The 23,441-nt window shown below is 41.5% G+C and overlaps 1 long non-coding RNA gene and 1 pseudogene across 1 annotated transcript; one reads left to right on the forward strand and one right to left on the reverse strand.

The window, feature by feature from the left end:
* On the forward strand, nt 1–20,307 carry LOC131306519 (uncharacterized). The gene is made up of 2 exons (XR_009193926.1): nt 1–225; nt 20,135–20,307. It is a non-coding gene; the product is annotated as an uncharacterized LOC131306519 (long non-coding RNA).
* Nucleotides 11,573–22,619, reverse strand: LOC131306515 (MDIS1-interacting receptor like kinase 2-like; annotated as a pseudogene).
* Nucleotides 22,620–23,441: the final 822 nt, after the last annotated feature.

Raw genomic sequence — 23,441 nt, forward strand, 5'->3', positions numbered from 1 at the left:
TTTTCTTTCTTTCTCCCTATTCTCTCGGCCCTCTCCCTTCGAAACCCTCCCTCCACTTCTCTCCTCGATTTCATTTACTTAGAGCGTGATTCCGAACAAAGCCCAAGAATTAAAGTCGTTATACGGAGTTCGGGCTTCCTATCCATCCAAGAAAAATCATGATTGGACAACGTGGGAGCTCGGTTGACTTGGTCAAAGGGTCGGGTTTTGCTCGAAACCCATGAGGTAGGGATTTTCTTACTCTTGTTATGCATTTATACGGTGTTTATGTACCTAGATCGTATCTTGCTTCGTTGTTTAAGCTTGTTCCTTCCATTTCCGAAAATCAGCAGAACAGGGCCTGCGTTTTTGGGGTTTTACGCCTTCTTAAACTTAGATTTGAATTTTGGTTCCTTCGTATGAAATAGAGTAGGCTTAAAGCCCGTTCTAATGCCGCTGGAATCACTCGAAACCGTTGAGAATTGAATTTATGGTGATTTTTAGCATACTGGTCTGTAATCTGTCTCGTTTTCTGGGTTTCAGCCCACTTCGGATGGTCATAACTTCCTCGTCCGATGTCTGTTTTATGCAAACTTTGTATCGGTTCGAAGGTCTTGAAGTTAGCTTTCATTTGCCACCGGAATCGTCTTAAAACTCTTAGGACACGGAAAGTTATGATTGTTTGAATGGAGGCGTGTCAATCTGTCATGCTGCGTGACAGATTCGTGTAGCCTCGGTAAACCCCTGTTTAACCGCCCTTGGAGTGCAGATTTGACAAGGGTTCCTTTGTGACTTATAAGCTTCGTTCAATCTTGCAACTATTGAGATTGGAATCACTCAAAAATATTAAGAACTCGATTTATAGTGATTTTTAGAAGATTGGACTGCAATCTGGAAATTTAGGCAGCGTACAGAGCTGCATTTTTCATCGTTTGTTATGGTTGAGCGACCCTATTGGTGATGGGTCCTTATAGGTTTTAAAGATGGGTAAGTTGGAGATGTTTTGGTGTTGGAATCATTAAAAAATATTGAGTATGCTATTTTTAATAAATTTTTGAACATGGACTGCTCTGCTGAAAATCAGAATATCTGAAAATCATTCCTAAGTTTGAAAGATCGTATCGTACGATTCGTTGAACGTGTCTGTGCCATTGATTTTTCGTTAGCATAATTGGAGTATCGTCGTAAAGGCTATAGTAGCGTAAAAGAGTCTGTGAACATCGTAGACTATAAGAAATATTGTGACGTGCGTAATTGGTAGAGAAGTACTTGTTTGATTAAATTGAGAAATGACTGGATGATTTGGTGCTTGCAACTTGGAAACGCGAATTGAAATGTGAATAACAATCAGACACAACGAGAACACTCGGGGCCCATCGACGGGTGGATGTCTGGCAGGGGATAACGGGGTCCCATATTTAGCCCGGCAGGAGCTAAATGCTCATATCATTTGCTTTCAGGGCTCTTAAATGAGTAAATGCCTGGCAGGAGCTAAATACTCATATTGTATGTTTTCAGGGCTCGTTTTCGAGTAAGTACCTGGCAGGAGCTTAGGCTCAGACACATGACACGAAATTGGTTTATGAAGTTGATGAAAAGAGATTCTGATGACTGATGATAATGAGGAATGGGATTTGGTGATGAAATGGGAAAATGTAAAAGATTGTGAAATTGTATGAGATGTAATGAAACGGTACTAAAGCTGTTGTTGATTTACTTGGAATGATGCAGGAATATTGATGGGTCTTGTTGACGTGTGAGTAGATAGATCCTTCACATAGGTCGTCTAGAATCCCTGATCATAGGGTCCTGCTGTTGACAGTCTTGTGTACTTGGGCTTATCTGTCGTTACTCACTCTAGATGCATAACTCATCATATTTTCCTATAACTTGCGTATAGATTTTTCTACTGGGTTAGTGTAGCTCAACCTATCAATTTCAGGTACATCACAGGGGCGCAGTCATGGAGAGTTTGGAGTGCGTGCAAATATCACAGACTAAAGTTATTTTTGGAAGTACTTGTCTATCTTTCGTAAAACAAATTGCATTGTATTGTTTTCTCTATTTTTTTTTTGGAATACTGTATCGGGTGGACATACTTGTGAATTTGGAAACTGTAATGTATTTTTGGGGGTATTGTATGTACTATTGTGAGGATTTGTATTCAAAATGGTATTGTTATTTATGTTGAAAAACGAGGGCGTGACAACGTCCCAACTCCAATACGGGTCACGTGACCGACCAGTGACGGAATCACCAAGGCCTCCAACACTTTTCCCATTCAGAGCACACTAAATAACATAAAAAGAAAAACAGCGGAAGCGACTATTCATACAACTCCAGAGTGTCTATACAACATAGCTAAGCTTAATTTACAATACCACTTGTCTCAAAACTACACAACGTTTCTGCTCCTTTTTACAGACGTGCTATTTACAAGAGCTAACCAAAAAAAACGCAACCAGCCCTCAACTTGCTATCTACAATAACCTGGAAAATTAGAAAAGGTTTTCATAAGCCGAAGCTCGGGTGAGAAACGTATACCAAAATTACAAGTTTGACTATGAAAATACCTTACTTAATAAAACAATCCAAGAACCAAGCAACATTTCAAGTATTCTCATCAAATTTTCCAATAACAAGCATTTCGATCCATAAATTCAATTTTTTGGTCCAAAAGATGGACACTTTTCTTCTTCCCTTTCACTTTTGCACATTCGAGCGATAATAACATTCAACGGTATTTTTGCCAGTCGGTTGCGGAGCGACCCCATTGAAGAGTTGTAAGATATCGTTACCCGGTGATGCCTGGCTGCATCTCCTACCTTATTACTTCATGCCACTAGTTTCTTTACATGTCCCCTAGCGCTCGAGACACCGTTCAAATTATTCATATTATCACAAGCATGTACTAACAAGAAGTAAAATTCAAGCTCCCAAAACATATTGCCATGGTCTAGATTAACTACAACACAAAAGATTTAATAAACAGGCCATCACATGTATTTTATTCACCGTCACCAATTAAACCAAGTAAGCGGATCGAATTCCACATTTTTCAGCAAAAACAAGCAATGGCATTTTATCCCAAAATTCAGAAAAATACATATAACCAAAGTATGCGCAACTCACCAAAAAGGATGCGTCTAACTTGACGTGGCACCGAGCTAGCCCAAGGCACTAGTACCTATACAAAACGCATCATGAATTACTACTTGCCACAACTGTTTGAGCATGATCTAGGAATCAACTCTAATTTCTTCATTAGGCCATCGGGTCGGCATAAGGACTATTTTTTTTTTTTTTATAGTTCTAGAATGAAATTATTACATACTAAACCTATTATCCCTTCTGAAGTTATATATGGGTACCAAATACACAAGTTTGGAATAAAATTCCCACAGTTTACTAAAGTAGATGCGTAGGAATTTAGCATAGTCTTTGATTAGCTTAATCAAATTGCTATTCATTATCCTAAATTGAGGCTTATAATCAGTCGGTGAATAATCAGCAAATAATTTACTTAAACGCGATAGGGGTTTCGCTTGTGTGAAAATTTTAGGGGTTCGGGTGCTGCGTATGCGAGAGGAGAAAAAGATGCTATAAAAAGGTGAGAGAGAGTGGCCGAAGTGGTGTCGATCGAGTTGGTCGGCAGCCATGGCCGCCGTTCCTCGGTGCTGTACGCGTGCGTGTGCGAGTGTTGCAAGAGTTTTGCTCCAGTTCTATTTCCTCAGTCAAAAATAGATACATATGTCCTATTACTAACCATAAAATAGATTAATGAGTGAGAATGATAAACAGATTAATGGGTTAGAAGGATTACCAAAAGGGGCTTAGAAATCCTTCGGTGAAAACAAACGGAACGGGCGGCCCGACGGTGGATCCTCGGCAAAAAAAAGACTAGGCAGGAGTCTCTCTCGTTTTTGTTTTGTTCTCTAATTTAATAATTACCCAATACATCTATACTACTTCTTTTAAATGTATGAAAATGTTTTCTACTTTTTGCTTTCCACAAATACCCCTAGCACTTTCAATTAATTCCTACCCCACCCTACACCTCTTCCTCAAACGACACAATATATACAACAACTCCAATAGATCCCTGGCTTCCCAAAGGATGCACCTCATCGGAGATACTCTGGGAAAAGGAATAAAGAAAAAGGTTTGGACCTGTTGAGTTTAATTTCATTTTGTTTCCAACGGTAAAGATGTTATGCAATCAGTTGTGTTTGTTCCAATGGCATCAGTTCGTCATTAACCTTCATGTCCGTTCCATACAGTTGCTTCCACTTTCTTACCTATAAATAGGCTCTGCCTTACCTTTTCATTCACATTTTTTGCTCACAACCGCATACCACATTTCGGATTCCTGACAGTAAAAACACTCAGATAGATTGGCGTGCTACTTCTGGTCGTTGACAATTGAGTAACCCGGGGAAGCAATCGTTCGAGTATTCCAAGAGCACCAGTTTTGGGGATGAAATTGCTTTAAGGATATATAACCTATAAGCCTCGATTGCTAATTAACGGACGCCTGAAATTGGCCAAGTACGTTTCTATTCGATCCTCTAACTTTTTTTCATATAGTTTGATAGTTTGAAAACGATTTCTAACCACTAATGTACAGTTTTATTTCTCATATTAAAAACCCGAACAAGAAAGAAGCGAGAGATCATTTTTTACAATTTCATTTTTCCATTTTCTTGGACGTGATTGCAATAAGCCCAAAAACTTATTAATGAAAAACTAAGCCTATGAAGAAATGGAATACTCGAACAATTGTCTCCTCCTCATTTCTCTTCCAAAACTGAACCAGTGCATGATTTTTTGGAAGCAAACTGAACCAATGCGAATTTTGAACCATTGCAACAGTTAGTTTCCACATGGTTTTTCGGAAGCAAACCAAACCAATGTGAGTTTTGAACCATTGCAACAGTCAGTTTCCAAACCAGTGCAACTGTTCAAGCGTGACCCTTTGTGAACAAAGTCGTACCTGTTCGGATAGTCACTTGTCTGCCTATTTAAACAGATTGTATCTGGCCATTTCATGCATCCAAAATCCACAGAGCACACATACACTTTGCATATAGAGTCGGAGAGAGTTCTGCACAGTTTTAGTTCGTGGGCACGCAATCAAAGTGCTGAATTTGCATGCGTAAAGATCACTGCATCCTAGGAAGCGGACGTCCAGAATTGGGAGCACCTTGGCGAGGGCAAAATCTGCTTTAAGGACACTGTGATTCATCATTGGACTCGATCTACTTCGTATTCTTTGGTGTCGGCATTTGTGAGTTATATTTTCCGTTTACTACTCGTGTTCTAATCTGGTTGCACGTTACTTAGGAAAAAATTAGCAGTTGTTTGAGTTGTTTGCCTATCTACTTACTTTCTCCCGAATCTGTTTATACATTGGGTTAATTAATTACTCCATAGTTTCTTACACACAGTTTGTTACATGTGTAGATTTCCGAATCTGACTTATAGCTCAAAAGTTTTTAATTCCATTAGCATCTTATTTAATTGGAGCAGACAATTGTTAGATGGAAAGGTTAATTGGATAGGAAACTGAGAATTATTAGATTAGAAAAATATGAAAACCTCACACCGTTACACCTGTGGCACTATCAAAGAGGTGTCTTCTCACACCAAGGTTGAATGAGAAAATTTTCATTGTCTAGACTAAAAGGTAGTAATAGGAAAACAATAATACTGAGATTCTATGATATTATTTGGCCAAGCTTTCAAGTGCATCACACGTGCTTTTTTACTAGTATATATATATGTACTTCGGTGGAACATGGAAGTACAACATGAAAATAAGACACCTGTTACTATCCCCATGACTCAGCAAATTAAATTTCATGTCCCGTTAACGCGAACTAGACCAAACGTGTTTGGATTTTAGTCTCCGAAAAAAATTCCAAAAATTCAACACAGACTAATAATAATTTAAGGGTCATTGTGGCGGTGTCGGATTTTTAAGGTAAAATCCCAACGTTGTATAACTCATACAGTGTGTCGGGTTCCTATTCAAACCACGTGACTAAACTACTACTTTTTTTTTCCTTCTTTTTTAAAAGAAAAGTTAGGATTTAGGGTGGAGATGGAACAGAGTGGGGCCTGGATAGGGCTATAAAAACAGCGGCAATCTCCATTCGAAAGACATGGGAGTGTTGCTGAAAATGAAAACCCTAGGAATTAGAAGCGAGGATGTTCAAAGTGTGCGAATGAGAGAGTGAAACTAGGTCTTATGTCTGTGAGGTTGCCAATGCCCTTGGTGCTGCTGTTGGCAGCTTCCATGGTAGTCGTAAGGAAGGAGAGAGAGAGAGAGAGAGTGAGAGAGAGAGAGAGCAAGAAGAGCGGGGTTGGGGGAAGGTGGAGAGAGAGAGAGAGAGGGAGGGAGAGAGAGAGAGCGAGAAGAGCGGGGTTGGGGGAAGGTGGAGAGAGAGAGAGAGGGAGGGAGGGAGAGAGAGAGAGAAGAGCGGGGTTGGGGGAAGGTGGAGAGAGAGAGAGAGAGGGAGGGAGGGGGGGGAGAGAAAGAGAGAAGAGCGGGGTTGGGGGAAGAGAGAGAGAGGGAGAGGGAGAGGGAGAGGGGGAGAGAGAGAGAGAGAGAGAGAGAGAGAGAGAGAGAGAGAGAGAGAGAGAAGAGCGGGGTCGGGGGAAGGTGGAGAGAGAGAGAGAGAGAGAGAGAGAGAGAGAGAAGAGCGGGGTTGGGGGAAGGTGAAGATGACAAATGAGCATAAGTGAAGGGTTGAGAGAGATATAGATCCGTTCAAGGGTATTTTTGTCTCAAAAATGCCAAAAATACTGGCATGTGCCGTTGAAACAAATGGTAATCCAACGGAATGGGTTCACTTGGGTAACGGTAATACATGAGGGGGTGTTTGTGGGCGTTTTTAAAGGTTAGGAGGTGTCCGTGTCCAAAATATATACATGAGGGTATTTTTCCCCAGACGGATTGTCTCTTGGACAGCCCCTGATCATCGTTCTGCTTTTCAGACAGAGCCCTGAAAAATGACGATTAGAACATTGCCTTTAAGGTCCAACCCGAGAAATTTCAAAGGCTAAATAACATGTCATACGAGGTTACAAAAAAAGAGATGGGTTGACAAGATTCGTAGACAATGAAAAGCTAATGATATAACTGACTGAAGAAAGTTTTTAAAATTAATTGTGAGACGCGTAGAGACAAACAAAAATTTGCACTCCGGCAAAAACGTAAAGAAAATTACAAAATGTTAATGATAGGTCGAATTGAGATATATTGATGACAATGATGAAGTCAAGTGTGTGTGAGAGAGAGAGAGAGAGAGAGAGAGCTTGGTGTTCTAACATAACTGAAAAATGCCGCAAGATGAGGGCTGACGAACTTTAGGTTGTATTCTGTAAATGTTGCATGAACCTTAGATGTTCCCCCAGTGCTTTTCTAGCGTGATTATGCGGCTTCCCCTGGGCGGGATCCGCTCCCGGGAACATTCCGCGGGACCCCTGCCGGGTGTCTCCTTTGGGTTCGTCGGTCAACGGGTCCTATTCTGAGTTAAAGGTCAGCTGGGCAACCCCTAATCTTGTAAGCCTTTGCCACGTGTCAGACCATGAGTGCTTAGTCAAAAGGTCTTCCCAACCTTAGGTTTGACGATTTTGACCGCATCTACGGTCTTCTTTTGAAGATTTCTAGGGAGGGATAAGGCGGGCAAGATCAGTCGCACAGCTCAAGCTACCAAATCAGGCACTTGAACTTGATTCAATCCCCTTAGAAAGGGTCCATGCCACTCTTCCCTTGCCTAGCCATAGTTCGATCGTGCAGTTATCAATCCCTTGGCATATTTGGACCCTGACAACCAGACAAGTCACCCATCAATCTGGTTCTTGATGCCCAACCCAGCTAGGTAAAACAGCTAAAAAATGACTCATAATGATCTGGCCTAGGCAAATCACTTCAAGGGAGAGAACACGAAGGATGAGCCACGATCTTATCACAGGGTGTAAATGGAAGTTTGGCGTTTTTGTGCCCATATTCCCATGTCCTGAAATTTATGAATGAATTTTCAGTCTCCACTTTTGTCAGTCTATCAACATGGAGGAATCTGTGCACAACCTGAAGACTGGATCAGAATCGGGTCGGGTTAATGAGAGTTCCAAACCCCTCGCAAAGAATTCAGATTTGGGGGACAATACAGACCCTTTCACTATTTTACTCGTGATAATGCATTTTTAAATAGGCATTCACAAGTTCCCCTCCTTGGCACCATAGATAATAGTACACCTCTAGCAAGAGAACAATGCGTACTCCAAGTTGTGGTAAGGAGATGCATCACTGTTATTGTTGTAAAACTAAATTACTCACCAACCATTGGTGACATTTTTTGACATAGTCCGGTTCCTATCCACACCTCTTCCCGTCCACACCCGTCCACACCTCCCCTTTCCCAATCGAATTTCGATGATCTGAGCCGCTCAATATGTTCAGAATGTGATTTTAATTGTACACGTGAGAAATTGGCAAAAAAAACACTGGGAAGGGCTTGATTTGAGCAGTTTTTTTATTGAACCGTTCAATAAAATACAAACAAAAACTGTTCGAATGAAGCTCTTTCCGATCATATTTTTTGCCGATTTCTTGATTGTGCCTTAAAATCACGTTCTGATCACATTGAGCAGCTCGGATCATCGAAATTCGATCGGAAAAGAGGTGCGGAAGGGAAGAGGTTTGGACTTGAACCAAACTGTTTTTTGACAACTGCAGGTAGGAAAACCATTTATTCAGTCCTATCAAGAGTTTCATTCGTGGAATGAAGCTACGACACGATATTTATCCACAAATGGGCAAACCAAAACTACCTTGAGAATTTGTCTGATTCAGAAGACTGTTAATAGTTAAAACTAGATGCTTCCCATCCAAGACATTGGAAGCGAGTTTAGGGCCTTAGGCTTTATAATTTTTCCCAGTGGAAATCAAAATAATAGACAACTTTGCTATTCGGGCTGTGGTTTTATTTAAGGTTGGCATGATCAAATTTGTACAGCAGTAACTTTAAATGCACATAGGAAGAAAAATGTCTGAAAGTTGTCATTCTTATGTCGTACTATATGAATATATAACGCCAGAAGTCACTGTATCTTAATTAAGGAGGTAATCTAACAGAAACAGAACAATACTGATGGAACTACTCATTTGAAGAGCTTGTAACTACTCAAATACCCGATGCTTTAGTTTTCGTAGCAAAAAGCAACGTGTCCTCCTCGCGGAAGAATCGATAATCAAAAGGATACGATGGCTATAATCCGCACTAAGGAAGGGCATGAGAAGAGTTGGTGCCCCTCCAACGGGGAGAGGCTCCCTGTCTAGTCCTAATCTATCCTGTTCCTTGTCCCATCCAATTTTACACGTTCCTGTCCCTTCCGATTTTACGCGTTAGTGGGTCTTCCGTAAGTCCACAACGGGATCCAAAACACCATTGTGCAAGAAAGGTCTTAGTCAAGAAAGTGTTTCCACAACTCATACTACACGGCAGTTGGGAAGAACTGGAATCTTCAACATTATTGATCCTTCAATTCTGAACCTTTCAAGGGGTCTCCCCTGTCCGGTGTCTGTACCAGTCTGGTTTTTCCACATCTGGTGGGTGACGGTGGTGTGATAATAAATTTGCTTGCTTTCGGCTGCATTTTGGGATTTCGGAGTGGTTTTCCAGCTTTTGCCGTGGTCGTGCATGCAGGTCGCCGGCAGTCTTCGTCAGCGGTTGTTTCTTCTTCCTCGTCATGTGCGGAGGCGGCGGCAGCTGTTTGGTTGAATGGCTGTTCTGTAAGATGTAGCAATTGGCCTTTTCGGTGGATGTGTCCTAGATAGTTTGTTGTGGGGTAGTAATGGCCAGAAATGGCAACTTACCCCTAACAGTTTACCAACATTCACTGCCGTGTAGACAATCGCATCTATTTTTATTTTTTTTTGGCCATATTGTATAGTTAGTGGGGTGTTAGGTTAGCACAGGAGGATCCAGAGGCTATCCATAGCCCTGGCCCCCAAAGCCCTCCCCCTCTTGGGACTCGAACCCTGGTCACCACGGGGGAGAGGAGGAAGTGAGCAACCAACTTCACTAGTTATTTTTCCGGGATTGTTTACGGAGTTATTTGATGGAGTCGGGTACATGCCCCTCTATGTTTCTCTGTGTATTGTATCTCTGTATTTTGATCTTCAAATCTTTTTTAATATCCATGACATCGATCCTTTCCAAAAAAAATTAATAATAATATCACTTGGGGTCCTGTATTTTGTTCTCTGGAAATTAATTTTGCTTTCTCAATAATGTTACACATTAAGAAAGTCGGGGCCTGTTTCAGACTTGATGCAACTCTTTGTGTCGAGAAATTTTTCGGTGCTGGGTGTATATATCCTATGTGGTGCCCGCTCGGCACATCTGGACCGTCCAATGCACTTTTGGACGACACATATTGAAACCCTCTATCTCCTCACCCTACCACTCTCTCTGTCTTTTTTCTCTCTCTAAATCCGAACCGTCAAAAACCGCAATGAACGGCCCGGATGTACTGAGCAGACACCACGTGGTATCCACCCAGGACTGAAAAATTCTTCGTGTCGGATAAATGTTTGGGTCCTAAAGAAAATCAGGACAGCAATTCGTTGAAGTGCCCTGCTTCTTCTTCATTTTTTTTTTTTTACTATTGTTCTTGTTTTACTTTTATCAAGTAGAAAATCGCGACACCAAAACCGTCAGAAGCATATTCTAACAATGTGATTGTTGCTTTACAATTATTGTCGCTAACAGCCCGCTTGTACTCTTGCCTTAGATTTGTGAAACATAGGTGATGAGCAATTTTCATAAAATTTTGACGCAAAACTAACAAATGCGATTATTATTTTTTTAATCAAATCAAACTAATAAATCACTTTGACAAACACAGTGTTGCCCGTGGGAAAGAAATATAGTTTTCTATTAAGAGTTGGCTGCAACCAACTTGTTCCAAGAAAAAACAAAGAGAAACTGAATTGGATACAATCATGCAATGTTAAGAACCCCATAGCCTATTTCCTTGTCGAATTTTAAACCTTCTGGTTAAGTTTTGATGTACATTCTGATGTCTTGCTTCAACATCTGCGTGACATTACTTCATTTGCTCTGTATTTTTGTGCTTACAGGAAGCCTTTCACTCTAGCATTTCTAGAGACACTTGGATTACAGTATGCTCGTTGTGATTGTGGGATGTCGCAGATTACGAAAATGAAGGGATTGAAGCAGAAGAAGGCACACTTGATAGAGATCCAGGTCAACTGTGGAACTGTTGCGGCGTTTCAAGAGGATTAAATGGTGGTTGGATTCCTGTAGTAGCTCAAAGACATCGAAGACCATCTTCATGAGTGTACATTGGATCATTTTCACCTTCTTACAAACTTTGGATTGGTAAAGGATTCTTTCATCCTTAACAAGAGAAGCATAGGAAGAGTCTGCAAGGAAGAGGCATACATTGTACATTCACCCCCTTTTCTATCTTCAAACTAACCAAAAATTACCGATGACTCTTTTTGTTCATTCACCCTTCGTTTCTTTTTTGAGTAATTATTGGCATATAACTAAAGAGGAGGCTATGAAAGTAGTTTGGGGAGCTTCTTATATGAGTTCAGTGCATTTTCAGAAACTACAAGGGAGGTCTCCTTTTTCTTCAGAAATCTCAGCGGAGATCAGTGAAATTTACCCTTTATTGAATGAAAGTCTATTTTACATCATATCTTGATATTCTACATCAACAAAGCACAAAAGATCGTAGAAAGCACACTAAACAAGGGTGAAATTGAAAAGTCGTCAAAATACAAATAAAAATAAAAACCGGCGTTTAAAAATATCAACAAGAGCTGAAGTTCAAGGAAACTCAAGAAGTGAAGCACTTGGTACCAAGAAGATCTCCTAATGTAATCAGGTGGAACTCAATTTGCAAAGATTGCCTTGGACTTGACAGCTTCCTAGCAACTTGTTGCATGGTTGATCGAGACACTGGACTAGCATTCAAGCACGCAGATGCTAATTTCGCAGCAACCACTACCTGTTCTGCCACTTGATCTTTAGGATGCAGGAGGCGTTGATCCAACACGTCCTTCAACAAAATCGCCTATCCATTAGATGATGACAACGCAGATGATGATGATGATGATAGAGATGAGATGAGATCGCCCGGATGCTTCCCCATAATCACTTCCAGTGTTAGCAACCCAAAACTGTACACGTCGCACTTCTCATTCACTTCCATTGTATATGTTAGTTCTGTGCAAAAAGGACACTATGCAAAAGAGGCAACTATCAATTAGCACCGCACAATGAAACAATCAATCAGGATCTCAATTCCATATTCTCGGGATTGCGTTTAATCATTCTCTTTTCATATTTATTCTTTCCTAATAGGTTGTGTCATTTTCCTATATATGTGTGGTTGTATCCTGACTTTATTTTTTAATGAGAAACAATTGATTCCAACACCAAACACACAATTTAACAAGGTATCAAAGTGTGGTCTACGTTCTCTTACTCTGCCTTACCCACGAAATTAAAACCACCATAGAACTGGAAGAACTCGATAGCTTCAGCCTCAAAGTCATCTTTACCGACATGGTTGAGGCACAAGAAAAGGTTCAGAAACTTATTTCTGATATCTCCTCTCCTTACTTTCTTCATTCAGCCGATCACCCCCACACACCTCTTGTTGATATTGCCCTAACCCATACCAACTATGGGTCCTGGAGCCGTTCAATCACGATGGCCCTTTGTGCCAAAAATAAATTGGGTTTCATTGATAACACCCTACCCTATCCCGCAGATCCCGATATTCAACCTCTGTGGAAACGAGTTTCTATAATGGTCCTCTCATGGTTATTGAACAGCATCAACAACACCATCACTCCAAGCCTAACAAGTTGCCGCACACCGTATGAGCTATGGCGTTATCTTGAGTCCAGATTTACCCAAGGCAACAACGCCACCATCTTCAAAATTAAGAAGGAGATTACCAATCTCCAACAAGTTAATCTTGACATTACCAACTATTACAACAAGTTCAAAACTCTTTGGGACCAACTTGATGCAATCAATCACTCCCCTTCCAGCCTGCACATGCAACACCACTGCTGCATGGCAAACAAGGGTGTCAAACGAACGAGTCTATCAACTCTTAATGGGCCTCAATGAACCCTACCATGTCCTTCGCACTCATATCCTTGCCATGGACCCGCCCCCCGACATTGGGAAGGTCTACGGCGTATTGATCTCGGAAGAACAAACCAAGATGCCTCCAACGACTACTCAACCAATCCAGGCGGACTCCGCGATGATGAGTTAAAGGTTTGGGCCTCAGCCGTCTCGGTCCATCTCTAACAATAACCAACGGCAGAACTCTCATGACTAGTGGCCCTACCAACAAAACCAACCCAAAAACTTCAACTCTCCTCAAGCACGACAGCCTCCCTATGCAGGCCCTCCAATCCGACAACAACAATTCCCTTGGCAACTACCTATAACTCGTTCCAATCAGCCACGGGGAGATAGCCGTTGTGGGGTTTATCCTCCACGAGGGGACATCCAGCAGGAACCACACACTCGGGGAAGCAAAGATCCCAATGCCTACTGTACACATTGCAACCAGACGGGGTCAACTCATTGGGTACCCCGATTAGTTCTTCAACTGACCCTCGCGTCCACCATCTAACCAGTCCAATTATGCAGCACAATCGTCTGTCATGAATTTCAATCCCCACTTGAGCCCCACAGAAGCATCCCAAGCACATGATTTTTACGAACATTCATCTGCATTTTTTTTCCGGTAATACCAATTTTATTTCACATGATTGGATTATTGATAGTGGGGCTTCCTCTCACATGACGCCCCATCTATTCCTTTGTAACTCATATACAGTTACCAATCAAATTTTGCCAATCCGGTCCGCCTCTGGCTCTATTCATGTTGTCTCTCATACAGGAACTATAACTGTCACCCCTTCCATTACTCTTTTTGATGTATCGCATGTCCCTAGTTTTTGTTTCAATTTATTATCTGTACAAAAACTATGCCATGACCTTAAGTGCATTGTTTTCTTTTTTCCTACTTTCTGCCTATTTTAGGACCTGAAGTCGAAGACTGTGATTAGAGCGGGTGAGGCACGCAATGGCTTGTACTACCTCCGCACACCACCTTCCACTGCCCTCACAGCTCCAACCGATGACTCCACCCTATGGCACCAAAGATTAGGTCATCCCGCACCTGTTAGTTTACCTCTTTCTCTTGTTAAAAACCCTACTAATAATGCTTGTCCTTGTGACACCTGTTTGCGTGGGAAACATACTAGATTACCTTTTGAAATTATTCTCAATAAAAGTGTTGTTCCATTTGATCGAATATTTATTGACATTTGGGGTGGCTACATGTGGGGCACGTTATTTTCTTACAATTGTTGATGATTGCACACGTACTACTTGGGTGTATTTATTGCGTTACAAATCAGATGCTTTTTCCAAAATCGAATTTTTTCTCAACATGGTCAGAACACAATTCAATGCCGGAGTTAAATTTTTCCGTTCTGATAACGGCTCCGAATTTCTATCTCGTCCCATTCAAAAATTATTTCATGATAATGGAATTTTACAAGAACTCACTTGTGTTGATACCCCTCAACAGAATGGCGTTGCTGAACGTAAGCATCGTCACCTATTAAATGTGGCACACTGCTTACATTTCCAAGCCCATCTTCCCATCAAATTTTGGGGTGAGTGTGTCTTAACAGCGGTTTATCTTATTAATCGCACTCCCACAAAATTTTTAAAAATGTCTCACCATTTGAACACCTTTATCACCGAGCCCCAAATCACAAAATCTTACTTGTTTTTGGATGTCTCTACTATGCTCAGAAATCCCATGTCAACCGCGACAAATTTCAACCCCGCGGTGTCCCTTGTGTGTTTTTGGGATATCCTCCCTGCCACAGCGGATACCGCCTTTTTAATCTCGACACGAACACATTTTTTATCTCTCGGGACGTCACCTTTTTTGAGAATATTTTTCCCTTCCACACCACTAGCCCCCATTATATTCCACCCCCCGCAAACCCATCCCATAGTCTCACTGAGCTCTACCCACTCGAACTTCTCACCTCTCCTGGTCCACCCCAACTAACCACTCCTCCTAATCCACCCCTACTACCCACTCTTCCTATTTCCAATACACCCACCTTTAGTGTCACGCCCTTGATTTTCAACATAAACATAAATGATTTCCATAAATAAAACCTCACGATAATTCGTATGATACCCAAAATGACGTAGCTTTCCCATTTTCCCTACTCACGCTTCCATCAATCAATAGTTCCCAAAATATTACATCTTTGGCTCTAAGGCCCAAATTAACATAAGAATCGAATATCCAAGAGTTAAGGGTTACAATATTCCATAGTCAAAAGATTTACAATTAGAGTTACAAATACATCTTCCAAAAGAAGTTTACAAATATGACTAAGTAACTCCTCAATCGTTAGCTGTCAAAGGTGATTCCACATCCAAGCATTTCAACCATGCACGCTGCTGCCCTGTGCTAGTACCTAAAATTGATAATAGGCTTGAGCTATACTAGCCCAGTAGGAAATTCTATTCAAACATTATATGCAAGAGAAGTGCAAGAATGATCACAAGGCAAGAACGGGATTTAGACCGCATAACAGACAATAGCCAAGGCTTAACAATCCCACGTACTCGATACGAAGTTTGGTATACACCTCAACCTTTAACCGTTTCAACTTTCTGTGTGTCCAATGTCATTTCGCATCGTGTGTCATGAGCCGAAGCTCCTGCCGGGCTAATTATGGGACCCCGATCCCCCCTGCCAAGTGCCCACCTAGAAAGTTGGGCCTTGAGTATTCAACATGAGCATTAGCTTCTGCTGGGCTAATTATGGGACCCCGATATCCCCTGCTAGGCACCTACCCGTCGATAGGTCCTAAATGTTCATCGTTGTGTCGACAAGGGTTCAAACTTCTCATCTTCTCATAACATGTCATTTCATTTCAATCGAAGCTCATGTGATAATCGACGTCAAAGTTTACCGAACAGTGGCAAGGGATGTAAAGATACACAACGAACTCAATGAATATGATTAACGATGTTATGGAGTGATTTGGTGATGTTAAGAACAAGTTCGAAATGATCGGGGGTCAAAACAATAGGGTTTGGAGTAAAACAGCAAAATTTGTCACTAAGCTCTCCGTATCGATACGAGCTTAATAAGTATCGATACGAGTGAGCTTCAAAGCAGTCCAGAGAGTGTTGTATCGATACAAATTAAGGGCCGTATCGATACAGATGGCTTTCAAGCAGATTTACAATAGATTTCGAGGATTTCAACCACAACAACAACTATACCAATCAAGCACACGATTCAAGGCAAGGAAAACACTACTATTACATATATTGAGAGGTAGAATCCCTACCTCGAGGCCAAAAAATGAAACCCAAGAAATTACGAGCCCTAGCTTTTCGAAATCAAAACCGAGAGTGATTCGACTCCACCGAGCTCCAACCGGCGAAATACGGACCACAATATGCGTAGAGGGTGAAGGATTGAAGGTTGTTTTGGTAGGTTTTGAGTGAAATTTGGAGAGAGAGCAAGAGAGAAGGAGAGAGGCGGGAGAGAGGCATGAGAGGAGAAAATGATCTCCTACTCTCTCACCCTCCTATATATACTCACATATATGTAAATTACACATTGTACCCCTCCACAATCAATTCCTTCACTTTAACCCCAAATCACATAAATGCTACTTTTCTCATTTTCCTAATTTATAAACATTAAAACTAATTAAATTAAATACGGGTCTCCACATCCAGCTCCCCTAACCCGTCCCCAGCCCCTCAGTCCAACCCCTCGTTGGCCCCCTACCCACTCCATCCCATCCGACCTCCACGCCAACTCCTTGTAACCCTCCTCCTCAACTGTTCCCTTTAGACCATCCCGAGCTCATCGCCCTCTGGGTTATCTTCGGGACAACCTTTGTCCTACACTTCCCTTTGCCACCGCTACCTCTACCACTACTCCACCACAATCTCTAGGTATGGTCTATTCGTTAAGTGATTTTATTTCCTACTCACATATTTCCCCATCTCACTTTGCTTTTCCTTCGGCTTTATCGCATTTGCATGACCCATCTTCCTATAGTCAAGCCATCAAGCAAACACACTGGCGCGATGCCATTTCTCACGAACTCCATGCCCTTGAAAGCAATAACACCTAGGTTCTTACCCCTCTTCTTCCTGGCAAAAAACCGATTGGTTGTAAATGGGTTTTTAAAACTAAATTAAAAGCAGATGGATCCGTAGAACGTTACAAAGCATGCTTGGTAGCCAAAGGTTATACTCAAGTCAAGGGGTTGGACTATCATGACACTTTCGCTCTTGTTGCACAGTTGGTCACCGTCCGTTGTGTACTCGCTATTGCGACTGCTCGCAACTGGCCCTTACACCAGTTAGATGTTAACAATGCTTTTTTACATGGTGACCTCGACGAAGATGTTTACATGTCCCTTCCTCCGGGATATGGCCGACAGGGGGAGACGTGTGTCTGTCAATTACAAAAGTCACTCTATGGGCTCAAACAGGCATCCCACAATTGGTATTCAAAACTGTCTACCGTCCTTCTTTCTGCTGGGTTTAAACAATCTCAAGCTGACCACTCCTTTACTCGGCAAACTGGTTCTAATATTCTCGTTGTTCTCGTATATGTTGACGATTTACTTATTACAGGCAACGATTTGGCTTCTATCCGTCGCTTACAGGGGTTCCTGTTAAGTCAGTTTCAGTTAAAAGATCTTGGCAAGCTTATGTAGAGATCTGTATTTTTTTATTTTTTTTTATTTTTAATTTTTCCGGAGTCTTATAAAATGTTAGAATACGGGCTACACGTGAGAGAATGTCGTAGATGTTTATTTTGGAATTAAACGCGAACTAGTGAGAATATATAAGGGTAATTAGGTGACAGGTGCATGTGTGTGTGTTAGGTGTGAGTGTAGGAAATTATTCTCCCATCTCACTCTCTTAATTGTTCCAGGCGAGACTTTACTCTCTCATTCTTTTTTTTTCTCATCTCAGCCGGCTCTCTCTCTCTCTCTCTCTCTCTCTCTCTCTCTCTCTCTCTCTATTCGGCTCTCTCTCACTCTCTCCATTTCTCAACCAAAAACCCACCAAAATCACTTGGAACCTTTATAATCCAACCTCCAATTTGTATTCTAAACGCGATTCAAGCTTAAAAATTCGTGGGTCTTGCTTTGAGGGAGCTGTTCAAGGTTGAGATTGAAGATCTTGGAGTCAAAGCTTGATTAATCTTGGGGATCTTGCTCTCCAAACTCGAAGTAGGGATTTCTTGCACAAGTTATGCGTGAATACGATGTTTATGCGGTCAGATCGTGCTTATTATTGTTATTAAGATCATTTATTGGCATTTTCCGAGAATCTGTTGAATTGAGAAAAGTCGTTCGAAATTTCCAGGTTCCTACCGGTAGAACCTCTTCCCTACCGGTAGAAATGGCCTCCTACCGGTATAACTCCCTCCCTACCGGTAGAAATCTTTGTGTTCAAGTCGTGTCTCTTCTGACCTCATTTCCTACCGGTAGAGCCACTTTCCTACCGGTAGAACTTCGGTGTTTTCTGGCGATGAAATTTGGTGGCTTCTCTGGATTTATTTTGTACCGGTAGGACTCCTCTCCTACCGGTAGAGCTTCTTGGATTTCAAAAGAAAAAGGGAGGCATATGGTGAAATTGTTCTGCTCATCAGGATTCTCAAAGGGCCGAATGGCATTTTCCATTCCGTCGTACGGCATATTATATTATCGTACAGCAAACCAACTATTCGAATGGCCGTACGGCATTTTTGTTTGTCCGACATATTGATTGATTCGTGCGGCATATTGTTTTGTCGTAGGGCAAGATATTTAATCGCCCGGCCTTCCAATGTGCTACACAGTCTTCTGAGTCTTTTGGCACAACTTGATTTATTCTGCTTCTGTTATTATTATTCGAACCTCGTTCACTTCCGGTACTTCCGTAAAACGGCCTAAAACAGTTATTTGAGTCTCTAAGATTCTTTGATCACTTGGCTATTTGCATTCCAATGATTCACTGAACTTTTCCACTCATTGAACAATCGTTAAGCATCGTTAGTTTCCTTGTAAATGGAAAACATACCGTTAAGTTGGTTAGGAGTACCGTAGACTATATGGGCGCCGTAGTGAGTATTATGGGTAAATGTAAGGATGTCTAGCAGGACCATCTGTCCTCTTGATTCGTTAAACAATTAGTTTCAAATGGCGTTTGTCTTTTTACGTTTGAATGTCGATACTAGTGGGTGGAAGGTTATAGAGTTACTCACGGGTTAGAACGACGTGTAAGACATGGTGAGCATTGTGGGTAAAATGTCACAGAGACGTTATGGGTTAAGGTGTTGTGTAGGACGTAGCATTATGTTTAGGAAATGATATGGACACCTGGGATGATTGATGATAAAATTGATTATGAAAGACGTGGGAAGTGACCCAAGTGATCATTATTGAGGGAAAAGACTCGGGGTGACCCTACGCTCGAGGGAACTAGACCCGAGGTGACCCCATGATTATTGTTATTGAGGGAAAAGACTCGGGGTGACCCTACGCTCGAGGGAACTAGACCCGAGGTGACCCCACTGATTATTGTTATTGAGGGAAAAGACTCGGGGTGACCCTGCGCTCGAGGGAACTAGACCCGAGGTGACCCTAGTGATTATCGAAGGGAAATATCTGATTAAAAGGAAAGATTTTGCAATAAAAGGATTTGACTAATATCAATGTGGACACGAGAAAGATTGTAGTACCGTAGGTATAATAATAAGATGTTTATGAATTGATTATAGACAAATGTGGAACGACGTGAGTTTGCTAATGTACTTAGTTAAAAAACCAAATGGTTAGTGACCTTTATATGAAGTCTAGGACCCTTCGACTGTAGCTTGCCGCTTGTAGGTAGTCACTTGTACTATAGGCCAATCTGTCAATATTCACTCATTCACGGCGCATGATTCATCAAATTTACATATAGTTTGCGCATAGAATTCTCTACTGGGCGCGTGTTTGCTCAACCTACCATTTCAGGTTCATTGCAGGTCATGGTCATGGAATATTTGGAGTGCATGCAGACGTTATCGAGTAAAGCTATTTTGGAGAGTACTTTATGATTCTTGTAAAACAAACCGCTTTGTTATGAAATTCCTATCTTAGAAGATGCTATTTGTAGACCAGTTTGTGGAATTGTACACTGTATTGTATTTTGGGGTATTGTTCGTACGATTGGGAGGACTTTGTATTTCAAATGGTATTGTTAATTTATGTTGAAAATCGAGGGCGTGACAGCTTAAGTATTTTCTGGGCATCGAAGTCGCCCGCTCTGCAACAGGAATTTTTATTAATCAGCGCAAATACATTCTTGACATCCTCGATGATGCCAGTCAATCCAGTTGCCGCCCGGCCTCTTCCTCGATGGAGCAGCATCTCAAACTCACAGCCGATTTTGGTGAACCCCTCTCGGATCCGAGTTCCTACCTCCGTCTTGTTGGCCACCTGATCTACCTCACCATTTTGCGGCCGGATAGCACTTTCGCTGTTAATATGCTTAGCCAATTCATGCACACCCCACGGGTCCCTCACCTTGATGCTGCCACTCTTCTTCTACTCTACCTCAAAGGTTCCGTTTCCCATGGCCTCCTCTTTCCTACCGGTTCTGATCTCACTCTCACTGGATACACTGACTCCGACTGGGCCAGTTGTCCTATGACTCGTCACTCGACTACGGGTTATTTTATTACTCTTGGTGGCACCCCCGTCTCTTGGCGCACTAAAAAGCAGAGTGTCATTTCCCAATCCTCCGCCGAAGCTGAATATCAGGCCATGGCTTCGACCACTTGCGAGCTCTTGTGGCTTCACACTTTACTCCGTGATTTAGCAGTTTCCCTCTCATCACCCATCACCTTATATTGCGACAATCAGGCTGCTTTGCACATTGCCCGATATTCAGTTTTCCATGAGCGCTCCAAACACATTGAAATCGACTGCCACCTCGTTCAGGAAAGGGTACAACAAGGGCTCCTTCACCTTAGTCACGTTGCCTCTACTGAACAGATATATAGCAGACATTTTCACCAAGGCATTGGGGGTCGACCAGTTCGGTCATCTACGGTCCAAGTTGGGCATTTTGTCCCTCCATGCTCCACCTTGAGGGGGAGTATTAGCGGACACTATGCAAAAGAGGGCAACTATCAATTAGCACCGCACAATGAAACAATCAATCAAGATCTCAATTCCATAATCTTGGGATTGCGTATAATCATTCTCTTTTCATATTTATTCTTTCCTAATAGGTTGTGTCATTTTCCTATATATGTGTGGTTGTATCCTGACTTTATTTTTCAATGAGAAACAATTGATTCCAACACCAAATACACAATTTAACAAAGTCCAAGAGATAGAAATAAATGCTTGCCAAAAGGGTATGATGGGACGGGAGAAATGAGAACCGTGCTCATGCCGCATTTCAGGCATTGGCTAATTAAGTTTCGCATTTACGCATATATTCAAGGGAGGGTTCCACTCACAAGTAAGTTTCAAAATATAAATTTTGTAAAAAATATACATGTACTAAAAAAGTTATAAACATTATAAAATTTAAAATAAAAAGAGAGAGAGAGAGAGAGAGAGAGAGGATTGAGATGTAGTGTCAAAAATTGTGTGAAATATGGTGTGAGTAGAACCTTCTCCTATATTCAAACTTCTAGCTAGTTTGTTCAACTCTACAATAAAAAAGCTAATAGTTATACCCTTCATGAAGGAGGATGTTTTTTTTGCTAGTCGGAAAGGAGTTATAAACATTTTAAGGATGGCTTTGCTAGTCGGAAAGGAGTTATAAACATTTTACGGATGACTTGGAAATTTATAAAAAGGAGAAAAAAGAAGTGCAATATAGAAATATACCAGGACCAGCATATCCGAAGGTTCCTACAAATGAAGTCCAATTTGAAGAGTCTGGCTTCATAAATCTGGCCGTCCCGAAATCAAAGATGTGAGCCACGTACTGTGAATCAAACAAAAAATTCTTGCTCGATATGTCGCGATGGATGATTGGAGGCAAACAATCGTGGTGCATATAAGATAGAGCATCTGCCAAACCCTTAATAACATCCACTCTTTTGTTCTAATCTAAATTTTTTGCTTCTTTTTTCGAGGCAAGTACATTTGCCAAGCTTCCACCTTGCAAGAACTCATAAACCAAAAACGAGTGTCTTGGATGCGAACAAAATCCGTAAAGCTTTACGATGTTGTGGTGCCTTATCTCTGTTAATGTATTGGTCTCACTCTTAAAGCCCTTTTGGTTATATGAGTCACCATTAGATAATGCGTGAAGTTTCTTCACGACAACTAATTGACCATTTGGCATGGTAGCTCTATAAACAGTACCACATCCTCCTTCCCCAATGCAATATTTGACACTAAAGTTCTTCGTCACTTCAACGATGTTATCGTACACCATCTTGCCATCATAACTCCATATTGCAAACAAATTTCCATTATTTAATTGGCTTGGCTCATTTGTGTGCTCTTGATTTTCTTTCGAAAAGACAAGCAAAGTCCGAGAACCATGAGGGAAAGAACTTGAAATCCCAAAACCAGAAGAGAGAAGAGAAATCAGTAACACCAAATTCTTTTCCTTCTTTCTAGGAACCCCATGAAGTTGGCAGGCCTTCAAAGCAGTTGCATTACCACATAAACATTTATTACCTCGGAGTGACTCAAATGGAGCCTCTTGAAAGAATATGAGGAAGAGGGCCCTCCAGTTGATTGTTAGATATATCAACCGATGAAAGAGCCAACATACAATCAAAAAAAGATGGTAAGAAACCATCAAGCTCATTGTGGGAGAGATTTAGCATTTTCAACCTTTGTAGTGCTCCAAACTGATCGGGTATTTTACCTGACAACAAGTTCTCACCCAAATCTAGACTTTCAAGGCCATGGAGTTGACCTAGTTCCAAAGGAATGTTTTTCCCAAGTCCTTTATTGCTCAAACTCAAGTTCAATAGCCGCATACAATCCCCTAGCTCTCGAGGGATTGAGCCACTTAATTTGTTAGTTGCCAAATTTAGAGTCACTAAGTTTGGAAGGCGGCCGAGTTCTGGAGGAATATTACCTGATAGTTGGTTGTCATTCAACTTAAGGTCGAACAAAGAAACCAAACTACCGAATTTTGTTGGGATCTCTCCCACTAAATGATTTGAAGAGAGATCAAGTCTAGAAAGTTGAGTTGCCTCTGCCAATGCAGGGGGTATCCCTCCAGAAATATTATTGTTGGACATTTTGAGACTTGTTAAATTTTTACGCTTTCCCCATCTTGGTGAGAGTTTGCCGTAGA

The sequence above is a fragment of the Rhododendron vialii genome, chromosome 11a (assembly GCF_030253575.1).
Source record: "Rhododendron vialii isolate Sample 1 chromosome 11a, ASM3025357v1".
NCBI lineage: Eukaryota > Viridiplantae > Streptophyta > Magnoliopsida > Ericales > Ericaceae > Rhododendron > Rhododendron vialii.